At 38.7% G+C, this 13,651-nt stretch overlaps 1 protein-coding gene, 1 long non-coding RNA gene and 1 other non-coding gene across 6 annotated transcripts in view; 1 reads left to right on the top strand and 2 right to left on the bottom strand.

Annotated features, from left to right (window-relative positions):
* The window catches only part of LOC137859427 (heparan sulfate glucosamine 3-O-sulfotransferase 1-like), a 55,021-nt gene extending 49,763 nt beyond the window's left edge, over window positions 1–5,258 (bottom strand). For 2 of the 4 annotated variants that reach the window (XM_068688482.1, XM_068688483.1), the window contains exon 1: window positions 4,499–4,734. The gene's annotated coding sequence lies outside the window, so the exon portion shown is untranslated. Of the gene's footprint in view, window positions 1–4,498; window positions 4,735–5,122 lie in introns of those variants that run through there. The other 2 variants (XM_068688485.1, XM_068688484.1) reach the window with 2 other exon arrangements.
* LOC137859429 (uncharacterized) lies at window positions 4,808–7,266 on the top strand. The gene is made up of 3 exons (XR_011098270.1): window positions 4,808–4,979; window positions 5,859–5,930; window positions 6,928–7,266. It is a non-coding gene; the product is annotated as an uncharacterized lncRNA (long non-coding RNA).
* On the bottom strand, window positions 6,530–6,602 carry TRNAK-CUU (transfer RNA lysine (anticodon CUU)). The gene has a single exon. It is a non-coding gene; the product is annotated as a tRNA-Lys (tRNA).
* Window positions 7,267–13,651: the final 6,385 nt, after the last annotated feature.

The raw sequence follows: 13,651 nt of genomic DNA, 5'->3' as shown, positions 1-13,651 counted from the left end.
GTTAGTCTGTTATTTAAAATTATAGAACCTAAGTCAAGTTTAAATTAAGCTTTAAATTATTACTTTCCAATTCTGTAGCAAATTTTCACAGGCAATTCAATGATTCCATGGCCAAGGGTTGCCCAAGTTATCACAAGAATCCCAGGATATTTCTCCCCTATCTTTTTGACTGTTAAGTCTCAGGGGAACATCCACCTGAGTGGCAGAACAAAATGGACAGTAATTGTAATTGGGGAATAGGGAAAGAAAGAAGCAATAGGGACACAAAGATGACCTAGCAAATTAAACAAGGTACTAAAAAAAAAAGTGTTTCATTCAGGTTCCTGTTCTTACCAACTAAGAATACAATGGCTTTTGAGCTATTAGATTAAGCTTCCTTGATGGATAGGCACAAGGTAGGAAATTTACCAAGGACCTAGCATCATCACCAGAAATCTGTAGGATTCTACGCTTTATAAACAGTGAGTTTCAAGAAGAATCTATATCAGAGTGGAGAGTAGACTCAAGAGTATAAAATGTCCTGCTTAAGATAAGAGGAGGAAGTGGCCTAGGCAACTGTTATTCTGATTTCAATGTATAAGTGTAATAGTTTGTTTGTTTGTTTTTTTTTCCCAACTATATCAACTATAAAGAGGATCATAAAAAAAAAAAAAGCAGGATATTTTCAACATAATTTATAAAGATACATCAAGCTGGAGCAAACAAGTTAACCTTCAAAGAAAATATTAAGATAAAGGAAATCTCTTCAAATTTCAGCAAATAATTTGACATGGCATCACTCATTAATTTATTGATTTGAAAAGCGTGTAACACAAAAAAATAAAGTAGATATAAAACTAACTACAGGTGACATAATGAATGGACTTATTTAAAAATCACTCTTCAGATGGATTTTGTCATGTGCTACTTTGTGAACTTGGAAAAAAGTAGAGGTGTTTTGATAAAAACAGGAAGTATTCTTGATACAAGACTCTCACTATTCTACAGTGGACATTGGAGGACTTTTGGAGTTAGTTCTAATGGAAATGGGAAAACATTTAGCAAGTCTTCAAATTTTGCACATGAGTGCAAATAGTAGAATTTCTGATTACATGGTATCTTATAATTTCAGAACTACAGGGAAAAATAATTCACATCTCTCCTGCAAAACTAATCCAATTAGGTATACCTGTAGAACAAACTTAATCTTCACCAGTGTCTGGTATGGTATTTTTAGTAGACCAAGTAGAGCATTAGAACTGTTATTTAAGACATAAAGGAGACACTTCAGGGACACAGCATTGGATGCAGGTGAGATATGTTCAGAATTCAGGAGAATCAAGTTTCTAGGCTCTGTATGTATCTTGTTTAACTTGACAGACTTGCTCTGGCTTCTTTGATCTTAGCACATGAAAGGCACATGATCAATGTTTATAATTTACTGAGGAATACACACAAAAGAAGGAATTGTCTTTAAGTAATAAAACTGAGACACTACAAATTAGGAATCAAAGAATATATTTAGGTTGGAAGTTAGAAGAAAGTTCTACATATTACAAGAGAGGTTTCAAAACTTTTAACCACAAAGAGCAACAGGGCAAAGTATTTAACTAACTTTAAGGTAGACCGTAGTCAGCTTATGTCTGAGATTAGATAATGCTATTGCCTAACCCTGAAAAGGCCTCTTCTTCAGCCCTGAATTAGTATGGCAAAGAACTGCTCCCTGTTCTGCTCCCCTCCCTTCCCAGGTTTTTTCTTCCAACTATTCCCACTGAAGTTCAATTGGGGTTATAAGAGGACTAAAACAAACTTTTCATCTTTAAGAGAAAACAGTCTTAAGACTTTAACCTCTACCTTATGCTTTTATAGAATATTGCATCAAAGTAGATGACTGGAAGATTGAAAGATCAAGATTCCTTGAGATCGAAAGATTTAATCAGCAACTAAATAGAACAGTGCATTGTAAACATACTGAAATGATACAGCTTCTTTCAGTCTTCATTAAATATTTGTCATCCTTGCTAGTTTAATAGATTTCTGCTTACTATATAAATAGCCAGAATAGGAATTTGTACTCTATGGATATGTCTGAAATCCTGGCACTATCCTTTCTATAATGATGTTGCTCTCTGAAAACCTCACATAAGATTCTAAGACATACATTTAATCATCCTCCACGTAGCCTACTGCTTTGATGTTAATCACTGACCACTCAAAAGTTTTCTTATGTCAAGCACCAAAGAGTGAATCAAAAATAGCTACAGAAAATAGAAAGGGTATATTCATATGACTACAGATATGGGCCAAGTAGTTATTTTTATAGCACTAAGAGAACATCAAGCAGTGGTGCAGTCAGCTAACTCTGACCCGTCCAGCAACTTTTGAAGCCATGTCTATAGAGAAACATTCAGCATTGTGGTCTCATCACAGAAAAACATACTCAACCCGTTGCAAATATTGAGAAAGTAGGCGGGTCCATCATTCGCTGAAGTCACCATGCCTGCAATCCATTGTATCAAACACAATCATGTTATTATTGTATGCACAGTGAAGTGCTGTGGCTGTAAACACATTTCCCAATGCCCTTCTGGTTGACCAATGATTTTTTTAATTTTAGATTAGAAAAGAAAAAAATGCTTTTCTGATGTAACTTGAACCACACTTCGGCAGCCAAATGTAAATTTCACTTCAGAATCTACACAGGATGGGAACTTAAGTTATGACAGAAGTTGGTCAAACCCCTATTTTTTTTCAGAATTTCCTTGTTATTCACATGTAATCTACATAGTTAAAGCACTGTGACCTGAACAATGCTGTTTAAAAAGAAAAAAAGTATTTCTATTGCAGTGCTATCTTAGACCAGTAAATGGATACTGCTTAGTATGCTTTGGCCACTTCAGGGACCACTGCTCACCATAGCATTTTCAATTAGAAGAATCAGAGAAGAAAATAAATTGCTCTCCTGTTTCAAATTCAAAGATAAAGCCACCTTTACTGACTGCCATTTGACCTCTATCACCTCTTTTTCTGTGCTATATTAAATTCAGAAAAACAGAATCTTATTTAATTGGTAGACTAAACAGAGGATTCCACCTTAAATGACATAAACTGCTATATATGTGAATATGATTTAGTTCAGCAATGACATGAAGTACTGGAGAAAATGAATTTGACAGACTGTCAAAATTTCAAAATGTTTCTAGCCTGTCTCTCTCTGTTTCTAGCCTAATGTCTCTCTAGCCTTCTTTACATTTTTTTGTCTTTTTTTTTTTTTTTTCTTTCAGCCTATGCTTATTTTTGGTTCCCTTATTCTGTAGCTGTAGAACAGTGATAGGACAACCACTGCAAACATCCTGGTCTTCAAAGTAAGCATATTCAGTGGTTAGCCTAGCTCATATGTTCTTTCTTACCTCTTGGGTTTCTCTATTAGTTTTAGTATATTTTATTAGTTTAGCCCTCTGCTGCCATTTGTATCCGTATACTTTTACAATAAGCTTACAACTGATGAAACTTTCAAATCACATGTGCCACCACTGTTGAAGAACACAACCTCCTTCATTCCTTCACTCTGATGACATGATTTAATGCAATGTACAGTCTCCAACTACAACACATGCAATGTTTTTAACTAGGAATTAGTACTTTTACATAATTAAAACAATAATATTTATCATTTACAGTATTATCAGTATTATATGTTGGGATATTAATTAACTCTAATATATTTTAGTTCTGAAATGACAAAACCTCAAACTAGTTTTGTCAGCAACAAAACTAGTCATATATTGCAAAATTCACTTGTGCAATAAAACTAAACTAGAAATTAAAAATCAAAGAATTTTTATAATATGAAAACATGATCTCACCAGTCTGAAAACAAACAAATAAACAAACAAAAACCAACACAACAACAACAACCACACATTTTCTAATATATCAAGAAATATCTGACATGGGAATAAATATCCCTAAAAACAAGAATCCTACTGAGCAGTAGTTCTCCCCAGTTCAGCTCATTTAACAGACAAGTGTCAAGAACTATTGTAGTATTGCCTTAGAGGCAGCAAGCAGAATTCGTGGAAGCAGCTTATCACATTTTTAATGTTTTTTTCAAAGGATGGAAATAATCAAAGCAGACATCACACAGATTTCAGTTAGTGGAGAAAATCAGCCTTTTCAATGGAAGTTGTGGTCTCCCTAGTCCAAGTTCTCTCCCTTCTGTATATCAGAAAATATGGTTTTGTACATACCAAAAACTAAGTAAAATTTAACAGCCTGGTTATTCTCAGTCTTTCCATGTGTAGCAAAAATAAGAGGGCGTATGTGAAACTAAAGCATCATCCTTACACTGCCAACCACTTCCAAGTCTGCAAGAAATTTCAGGCTATAACGTGTAAATCGTTATTACGTGCTCTGATAGTACTTTCCATTTAATCAGGAGAAAAGAAAAATCCCCTTTAGAATTACAACAAATAACTACAGTTTAGTTTTAAATGAAATGATGTAGTTTATATCTGACCTGAGTTTCAGTCTTTTCCTAGTGGGAATTGTAAATTCAGCATTTGGATACATAATCCTACAGCTCTCAGGAGCCGATTTCACCGCGAACACTTTACATGATTTACAGCTCTCCTCCAGATCCAGATGACAAGTCTCGACGGAGCAGGTGCAACGGGGTATTTTTCCTTCCTTCAGAGATAATTTCCTCGTGTGTAAATTAATTAGCAACTCTTCATCACTCTCGCGTAAGTGGGGAAGATGAAGCTAATGGATTACCAGCGGTTAATTTCTCACCCGGAGCAGGTGACCCGGCAGGCTGGCGGAGGGAGGGGGCTCGGCGTTGTTACCGCCGAAGCCACGACGTTTTTAACAGCGTCAGCGGCGGTGAAAGTAAGCCCGGCTCCCGCACAGTGATGCCAAGAGAGCAATTTTTAAACCACGGGCAGGACTTGTGGCGGAGGGGGGGAACCTCAGGGACGCGAGGCGAAGCCTCTCCCGCGGTAAGACGCGCGATCCTGCCCAACCCCCCCCCGCCCGGCAAGTTGAAGCCGCCCGGCCAGCGCCGCCAACCCCGCACCCCCTCGGCCCTGCCCCTTCCCTCACGGCCGGGGGGACGGGGAGCGCGACGGGTGTCTCCCGTTACCTCCTCCGGAGCCATGGAGAGCGCTGCGGGTGCGGCCGCGGCCTCGACTCCGCGCGTCTGGAGGCGGCGGCGGCTCCTCGGCTCCGGAGCTCTCCTCACGCCCTCAGCCCGCCGCGCTCCGCCGCGAGCCGGTGGCACAGCCCGCTCGGCGTGAACGCATTAACAGCGGCCGCATCATGATTAATGCATCAACTCCGCCGGCCGGAGGAGGAGGCGGCAGGCGGGGGGCTGCGGGAGGCAGGGCAGGGCGCACGGCAGCCTCCCTTCTCACGGGGTTCGTCCCCAATTCCGCCACCCGAACGGGGCTGGGCAGGGGGCCGGGGAGCACCCCTCACGCGGGCAGCCGTTGGGGTTTAACGGCCGCGGCTCGCGCCCCCTCAGCCCGCGCGCCGGTCGCTGTGGCCGGGATCCGCAGGCAGCGCGGTGCCGGTCGCGTGAGGGCTCGCTGCGGGCCAGCGGCGCCACCAGCTTGTCGCCCAAGCCGGCGCCGAACCGGGCACGGGGCTTTCTCACTGTACTGCTGCTCTGAGAGGCGCCCTGGATTCCTTCACATCCCGGTTGTTTAAACTTGGGGTGCACTGGACTTGGAGTTGTTTCCAATGGAGGGTTAAGCAAGCAACAGCTCGGCTTTTAAGGCGGACAGACAGCTGCTACGCGAACTGCCACGAGAAACGTACCGCTCTAGGCAGGAACCCGCTTGCGTGTCTCTGACTTTATTTTTCCATTCCACAAACAGGTGGAAGTCCTGCAAGTCCAGCAGTCCTCTGATGCTCACTACCAGATATACTAAGTCTACAACACTGTCCTGGTTTCAGTTAGCACAGAATTAATTTTCTTCCTAGTAGCTGGTGGAATGCTGTGTTTTGGCTTAGGATGAGAAGAGTGCTGATAACACCCCGATGCTTTAATTGTTGCAGAGCAGTGCTTACACCAAGCCAAGGACATCTCAGCCTTTTGCTCTGTCCTGCCAACGGGCAGGCTGGGGGTGCAGTAAGAGCTGGGAGGGGACAGACCCAGGACAGGTGACCCAAACTAGCCAAAGGGGTATTCCATACCATCTGACGTCATGCTAAACAATATATAGGGGTGGCTAGCTGGGGGGAAGGGGCGGACTGCTCGGGGTTAGGCTGGGCATCGGTCAGCGAGTGGTGAGCAATTGCATTGTGCATCACTTGTTTGTACATACTATTATTACTTTCCTATTATCACCATTGTATTATTATTGTTATTATTTTTATTATTATTTTGTTATTATTATTTTCCTGTCTTATTAAACTGTCTTTATCTCAACTCACGGGCTTCACTTTCCATTTCTCTCCCCCGTCCCAGAGAGGGAGGGGGGAGGGTGAGCGAACGGCTGCGTGGTGTTTAGCTGCCAGCCGGGTTAAACCACGACAGCCTTTTTGGCGCCCAACGTGGGGCTCGAACCCACGACCCTGAGATTAAGAGTCTCATGCTCTACCGACTGAGCTAGCCGGGCAGTCCGCCCCTTCCCCCCAGCTAGCCACCCCTATATATTGTTTAGCATGACGTCAGATGGTATGGAATACCCCTTTGGCTAGTTTGGGTCACCTGTCCTGGGTCTGTCCCCTCCCAGCTCTTACTGCACCCCCAGCCTGCCCGTTGGCAGGACAGAGCAAAAGGCTGAGATGTCCTTGGCTTGGTGTAAGCACTGCTCTGCAACAATTAAAGCATCGGGGTGTTATCAGCACTCTTCTCATCCTAAGCCAAAACACAGCATTCCACCAGCTACTAGGAAGAAAATTAATTCTGTGCTAACTGAAACCAGGACAAACACCAAGGAGACACTTGCTCTTCCAGCCTCCTCTCTTCGTAGGCAGCTCCCTAATCAAGCAATGAAATTTGTGTAGAACATGATTTAGCACTGATTTACTACTTCCTCACCTCATCTATAAACCTGGTCTGCCTACCTGGTAGCATCTTCCTTCTTCAAGGAATTGTACTTCAACAGGAGATTACCAATTCTTTATTGATCATGTGCCAGGAGCAAAATTTCCTTCTGTCACCTCTTGTGGAAGCAAACTATTTTCGACCTGACACAGCTATATATAGAGATTACCAAGTATCAAACAGAATTCATAAGCTGTACGTAGAGAGATCCCCCAAACTGTCACAAGTCCTTAGTTAGATAATCATAGACAATGAGGATTAAAGCTGTGTAAGGAGGAAGGAACAGAATATATGATGGAAAGGTGGAGCCATTCTGTGGGAAATTTTCAATTCCATAACGTGTTATTGTTATTTTTCCTTTCCCATTATGCTGTAGATTTTGTGTTACTTGCATGCAAAAGAGTAATTACTTGCTACTCCACAGCTGAGGTTGCATTGTAATTTGCACTTATAGCAGGACTAAAATCTCTGTGTTTCATACTTGAGTGATTGCAGTTAGACTACACATTTGGCACATAACACTTGAGAATTACAGCTCAATTTTCTTTTCTTTTTTTTTCTTTTTTCATAATATTTGTTTGCCTCTTGTAAAGTAAAGAACTTAATTACCCTCTTTTTCAAACGTTTCACATTTTCTTCACATTTCTGAACTCTTACAGAAGTAATTCTGAGGGATCCCATGTATTGCAAGTCATTCTTCCTTTAGAATAAGAACCCAGGTAAAGCCAATTCTGGAGTGTATCTTTAGAAGTTTGTAAAGCTTGTGTCCTGGATTAATATTTTGATGATTTTTTTTTTTTAATCTGATGTCTGTTTCTCATGTTATTTTCATTTTCCTTATTGTTTTCTGATGGCTTCTAGCTATAGTCACTGTATTACTTCTTTGTATTTAGTACTGGTGCTCCAAGATCATTAAATAATATTAAATGGAACTGTTCTGTCTGTTTTTATTGGGGGAAAAAAAAAAAAAGTTTGTCAGAATCAAATTTTTCATATGATTACATCAATTTTAGCACAAAAAGGTAATTAAAAAAAACAAACCCTCAAGTAAAACTTTGAATCACCAAGCTAAAACTCTGATTTTCAGCAAAATATATTATCTAACATCTTCTATAATCCAGTGGCTTATTTTAAAATCAGTTCATTTCACTGTTCCAACTGAAGGCAGTTCCTGAACATCACTCCTCTGACTAGAAATCATCTCATTTTTTTCTCTCTATCACATCTTTAAGTGATATTCTCTTCTGTACACCATTTGATTTATTTATATAAAATACAATTTTTATTTAATTCAGCCAGATCCTCTTCTAATCTCTTTTCATAAAGTGAGTTCTCTATATCCCCAATGACCTTTGTAACCTATTACAGTTTGATTTAGTGTATCTTAAACACTGATGGACAGATTTTTACATGTAATTCTTCTAAACTCTAAGTAACATGCATAATAGCCATTAAGTGTCTCATCTTTATTTAAACACTGATGCAGATAGCATTGGCCTTCTTTCATGACTTTCCAGTGCAGATAGCGTATAGTTTCTCTGTGCTCAGCACTAATGATATTTTTTTCTCATGATGTTTGACTTCAGATTCACAAACTACCAAATCATACCAAACATTTTTGTTAGACTCTAGTTCATAATGATGACATTTGTTATCTTATCTTAACACCATTTCTTGGCTTCAATATCATGTGTGTGTTATTGGCAAGTTGGGAATCAACAGTAAATATCACTTTTTCTTTCTTTCTTCTTTTTTTTTTTTTTCTTTTTTTTTTTTTTTCTAAGATTACTAGTGAAACTATTAAGAGATACTGAAGTAATAAGACTGATTCTACGAAATTCCATGTTATACAGTTCTCTTTTCAGCACAAGCTGCCTTTCTTTTGAAGCTCCTTATCCATCTAAATTTTTTTGTGCTAGTTTTCATCTATTCCAATTAAATAATTGTCTATATAGAGATGTTTGCTTTGGGACATCTAGCATTAAACTCTAGAAAAAGCATAGGTGTTTAATGAGGTAGTGGATCAATTGTCATATGTTTGAGAGACAGGAATAAAGGTATAGAGATACTGAAAGGCTAGAGATGAAGAACACATATGGCTAGCAAGGTGAGAAAGTCTACATGTAGTGTCTCTGCTGTGCTAGATCTCCTATTTACAAATAGCTTAAGACCGTGACTCAAAATAAAATCCACATGGCCAATTTGGAAAGAGAAAAGACCTATTTTCAGTGCTTTCCACCTGTTCTAAGTATTTTTGGAAATTCTCCAGATTCCTTGCCATAGAACTCCATTGCATAGGCAATTTCATTCATGAGTCATCTTGATGACTTCTGTGTAGCTATGTACCTAAAAAAAGTATTCAAAACGTCAAACACTGGATCTGTTCTATTGTTTTTATTAATTGAAGTACAACTAATTCTAATAGATAATTAACATCCTTTCTGATGCCTTGCTGGTATTATAAGAGAGACCGATTTATTAAATCTGGATCCGTAGTTCCAACTGCAGCACCTGAACTTATCTGGACGCAGATTCACTGGGAATGTTTCAAGTTATATCTGTGTTAACATTGCAGATCATTCAGAGTTTCAGTGCTGCCACATCCAGACATTTGTTCTTGGCACATCTCTGCCAAAGACTTTAGTCTAAATCTTGATCACATAAAACTCGAAGAAATTATGCTATTTTTCTTCAACAGGGCTAGGATTTCACTCACTGAATTTTCTTTGAGGATTCACTGTATTTGACATGAAATCCCTAAATAAAGTAGCTAATATGAAAATATAAACATCAAAAGTTTTCTAGATTTCTTCTGGAAAATTAATTGTATTGAAGGAAGACAGAATTAATCCTGATTTGGTAAAATTAAAACAAATTATAATAGTACAGCTATCTGAAATATTCTTGTCCTGAAGGCCATATGACATTTGCTTGATTCAAGACTCAATACTCAAATTTTGGTCACCATTATTCATCCACTAAGGTTCACGAAGTCAGATTTATGAGTAATTCTGACCACTACACAGAAACTGTGGTTTCAGTTGAGCCATGATTGAGTGTTTATTTCAGTCTGAAGCACAGACTAAAACTCAAGTCATAAAGGGTATCATTTCCCTGATTTTCAATTAATTTTAAAGTGAATTATACATTTGACAAATAATGGGGAAAATCTATCTTTCTGTACTCAAGTCACTAGAGTTTATTTGGAGTGAATATGACTCAACATTTCCTTGTTCTGCGAAGACATTTTCTTTGCAGCTTTATAACAAAGTGAAATTATGTAGACAAATATGAATTTCAATTTACATAAAACTTACACGAACTTTATCATATGAAACCTCAGGGTTTGGCATCCGCTGAAGGATTACTGAGGGCATTCCAAGAAAGTGTAGTTATTTTTTGAAGCTGAAACATGTTACTATATACTCTATTTCTGATTTTTAAATTTGTCTTTGATTTGAAATATCCTCACTTATAAGACCCTTGCACTGCACTAGGTTGGATCACCACATGCAGTAAACAGAAGAAAGCACAGTGACTTGGAAGGGTGAATGAACACTCAGAGCAAGGATTAAGATAATCCAAAAGACAATAACACCCCAAACTACTAGTCCATCTGAGCTTTACCTTCTGCAGACTCAGAGCAGACTGTATCTAAAATTGGTTTTGTAGTTCCCTTACCCTGAAAACATTCCAAAACTAACTACACAGGCAGGGTACGTTGCACACAGGACTGATGTGCATAGTACACCTACTCTGAACAACCTTCTTAGCCAAAGATGGCATTGCAGATGCCCTTCAAAACCTCGATGCATTTCTTGCTTCTGGCACAACAGATGTGACATCACCAGAAGGAAAACTCACTACACCATAATGCTGAACCAAGACCTTTACTGGTTTGCTGATCCTGAAGTTTCAGCTGTAATGTGGTTTATAATGCTGTAAAATTATGTCAGATAAACCCCACTGCAGCTCTTGGGTATAGCTGTCCCTCTTCATTTAAGATAGATGTAAGAAGTCATTATGCTCCTTTGCAGAAACAAGTAGCTGGAATGACTGTAGTCTCTAAACCCCAAACACAATTACACATCTATGTACAAAACAAAAGCTTGGAAAAGCCAGCTCAGAATGCGAATGAGGTGGGTGGAGTGGTTTTGCTGTTTTAAGAAGGAAATAAATACAAGTGAAACAAAAAGGGGCTAAACATGGAGGACATAAACATGCAGACACAGCCAATATATAAAAAAGGAGCTAATATCAAATTAAAGCCAAAGAACAGGCACCTTGGAGAAAACTTGGATAAGTTTTGGACTGCTGGTGAAGACTGATATAGGTTGGATCTCTGAAAAATGAAGCTTTCTCCATACATATACTTTCTGGAAATGGGATTTTTTTATGTCACTTTTTAGAAACAGGACTGCACTGAAGAAAGATCAATCCCTATTAATAGTTCCTCCATCTAGTGGGAATATTCTCCCCTTCTTCCACCTTCCCCCCCCCTCCCTCCTCTCATCCCCCTTTTGACCAGCCTTTGGGCACAATAAAAAGCTGTGTGATAAATCTTGTATATAAAAATATATATTGTTATTAATTGACTTATGCAATTCCCACCTCCCATTTTCAAAGGAACACCTTTCTTTAAGGTGTTTGTAGGAATAATTTATACTTTGGGAGTTGAAACTGGTATATCTAGCTATCATTCAAAGACCACAAAGAGTAGCTAAATCAAAAAGGCATTCCTATACGCAGGAAAAAGTTGGGAATTAATGACTTTTTTTTTTTTTTTTGAAGATTTAGATGCTTAGAACCTCCTCAGCACACCTACACCACCCTCTCTAGGAAGTCTAGGAAAAAAAGAGAGAGAAAATGTAACCAGGTATGTTTTGAATTTGCTCCTGGAGCCTTGAAGAAAGTTTAGAGAAGGACAGAGCCTTTGGGGCAGTGGGATGACTGTCTGTGGCTTAGAGCAACTGATGAAGGAATATTCCATTGCTTTGTTCCAGGAAATAGAATTTTATCGTTTCTTGTAAACAAACAGAATCAACTCAAAGAAAGCCTTGCAAGAGGACAAGCCCACTTTGTCCCACTGTTCAACCCACTGAAGCATACTCACACATTCCTGATTTATACAAAGCAGTAAACTGTTTTATCAGATTATCTTTTCCAAAGCAAATCTTGAGGATAATCTACATAGCAGAAATGATTTCCTTAGTGCACACATAACTGGCGACTTCATTATTAATCAGTGTTGTTTTTTTTTCCTATACCTGGAAATAAATGAAATGATTTACATGGAAGATGCAACACATTCATGAATGAAACATACACAGTGTGAAAGAATGAAATATAAATATTTAAAATGGACATCTCTGAGCTTTCTAAATCTCACAGGAGATTTGCAAGGACTCCTAAGCTCTTTAAGGTTAACACCCAAGTATGGAATGATTTTTTATTTGTATTTTGCTACATAACTGTACATGATATTGTATAAAGGCCACACTAGGGCAGATGATGATTACTGTAAATATGGTAAGTATAGATGTTTAAAATAAACATGCACATATGTATTTTATTCAACAGCAGAACAAAAACATGAAGAAGAAAACAGTAATTTCTTAAGTGCTTAACACATAAAACAATTCAGGCTGTTAAAAAAAACACATGAATACTATGACTGGATGTGATTGAAAGTCCAGTCCTCTGTCTCCAATGTATAGCTCATCTATTTTCCTATCTAGGATACTAGCAGATGGTTGGAGAAGACTACAAAAATAGAGTATGTACAAAGAGGTCCTTTGTCCAAGAGCATCCTCCTACCTTCTGGCAATAAGCAGTATTAAGATTTTCAGTAACAGCGGTTACATACTGACTTACTGTATTTAATGGCCACTGAGAGTGAATGAAGAAAGAACAACATAAACAATGTTTTAACACTTACTGAAATTGAACAGTGGCAGCTATTGAATCTTCAATGCCACCACATAAAGCACCTGTTTTTTCCTCAGAGGTCTCCTATCTAATTACTCTCCAAATTTGACCTGCTTAGCTTGTGAGATCTGACAAGATCACAGCCTGAGGTGGAGCAGCTGGGATTTAACTTTTATTTAGAAAACTTAATTAGGAGGTTTTTTTCCTTTATTTTTTTCTATTTTATTGCTGTTAAAAACACACATACAAATGCACATGCAAATACATAAAGAGTAAAAGCAAACCACAACAGTCAGTGATGTTACTTGTTATAGAAATAGCAGTGTTAGCATTAGCACTTCAAAGGGAAGAAGCTATTTTAAAATTTAACTGCCTGGCAGATGCAGCAGATACAGAACAGGAACCAACGAGAGGTAAGAAGGTAGGGAGAGTAGGAAGAGAGGAAAATAAGAGAGTAAGGGCAGGAAAGCAGATGAACTGTACGCTAATCCGAGGTAAAAATAGCCAAACTCTATGTACTGACACTGAAATGTTGGCAATGTGGAACCCAGTAACAAAATTCCAATTGACTTCAGTGAAATCTATCTTCCACACTACATCAATAGTTTTACATACTACAGTGTGTCAACACAACTCCTCTATGTATTTATTTCCTTTTTGTTTATAGTTGCCAATCATTAAATCTACAGT

The sequence above is a fragment of the Anas acuta genome, chromosome 7 (assembly GCF_963932015.1).
Source record: "Anas acuta chromosome 7, bAnaAcu1.1, whole genome shotgun sequence".
Lineage (NCBI taxonomy): Eukaryota > Metazoa > Chordata > Aves > Anseriformes > Anatidae > Anas > Anas acuta.
This window is presented reverse-complemented; position numbering and strand designations above follow the sequence as displayed.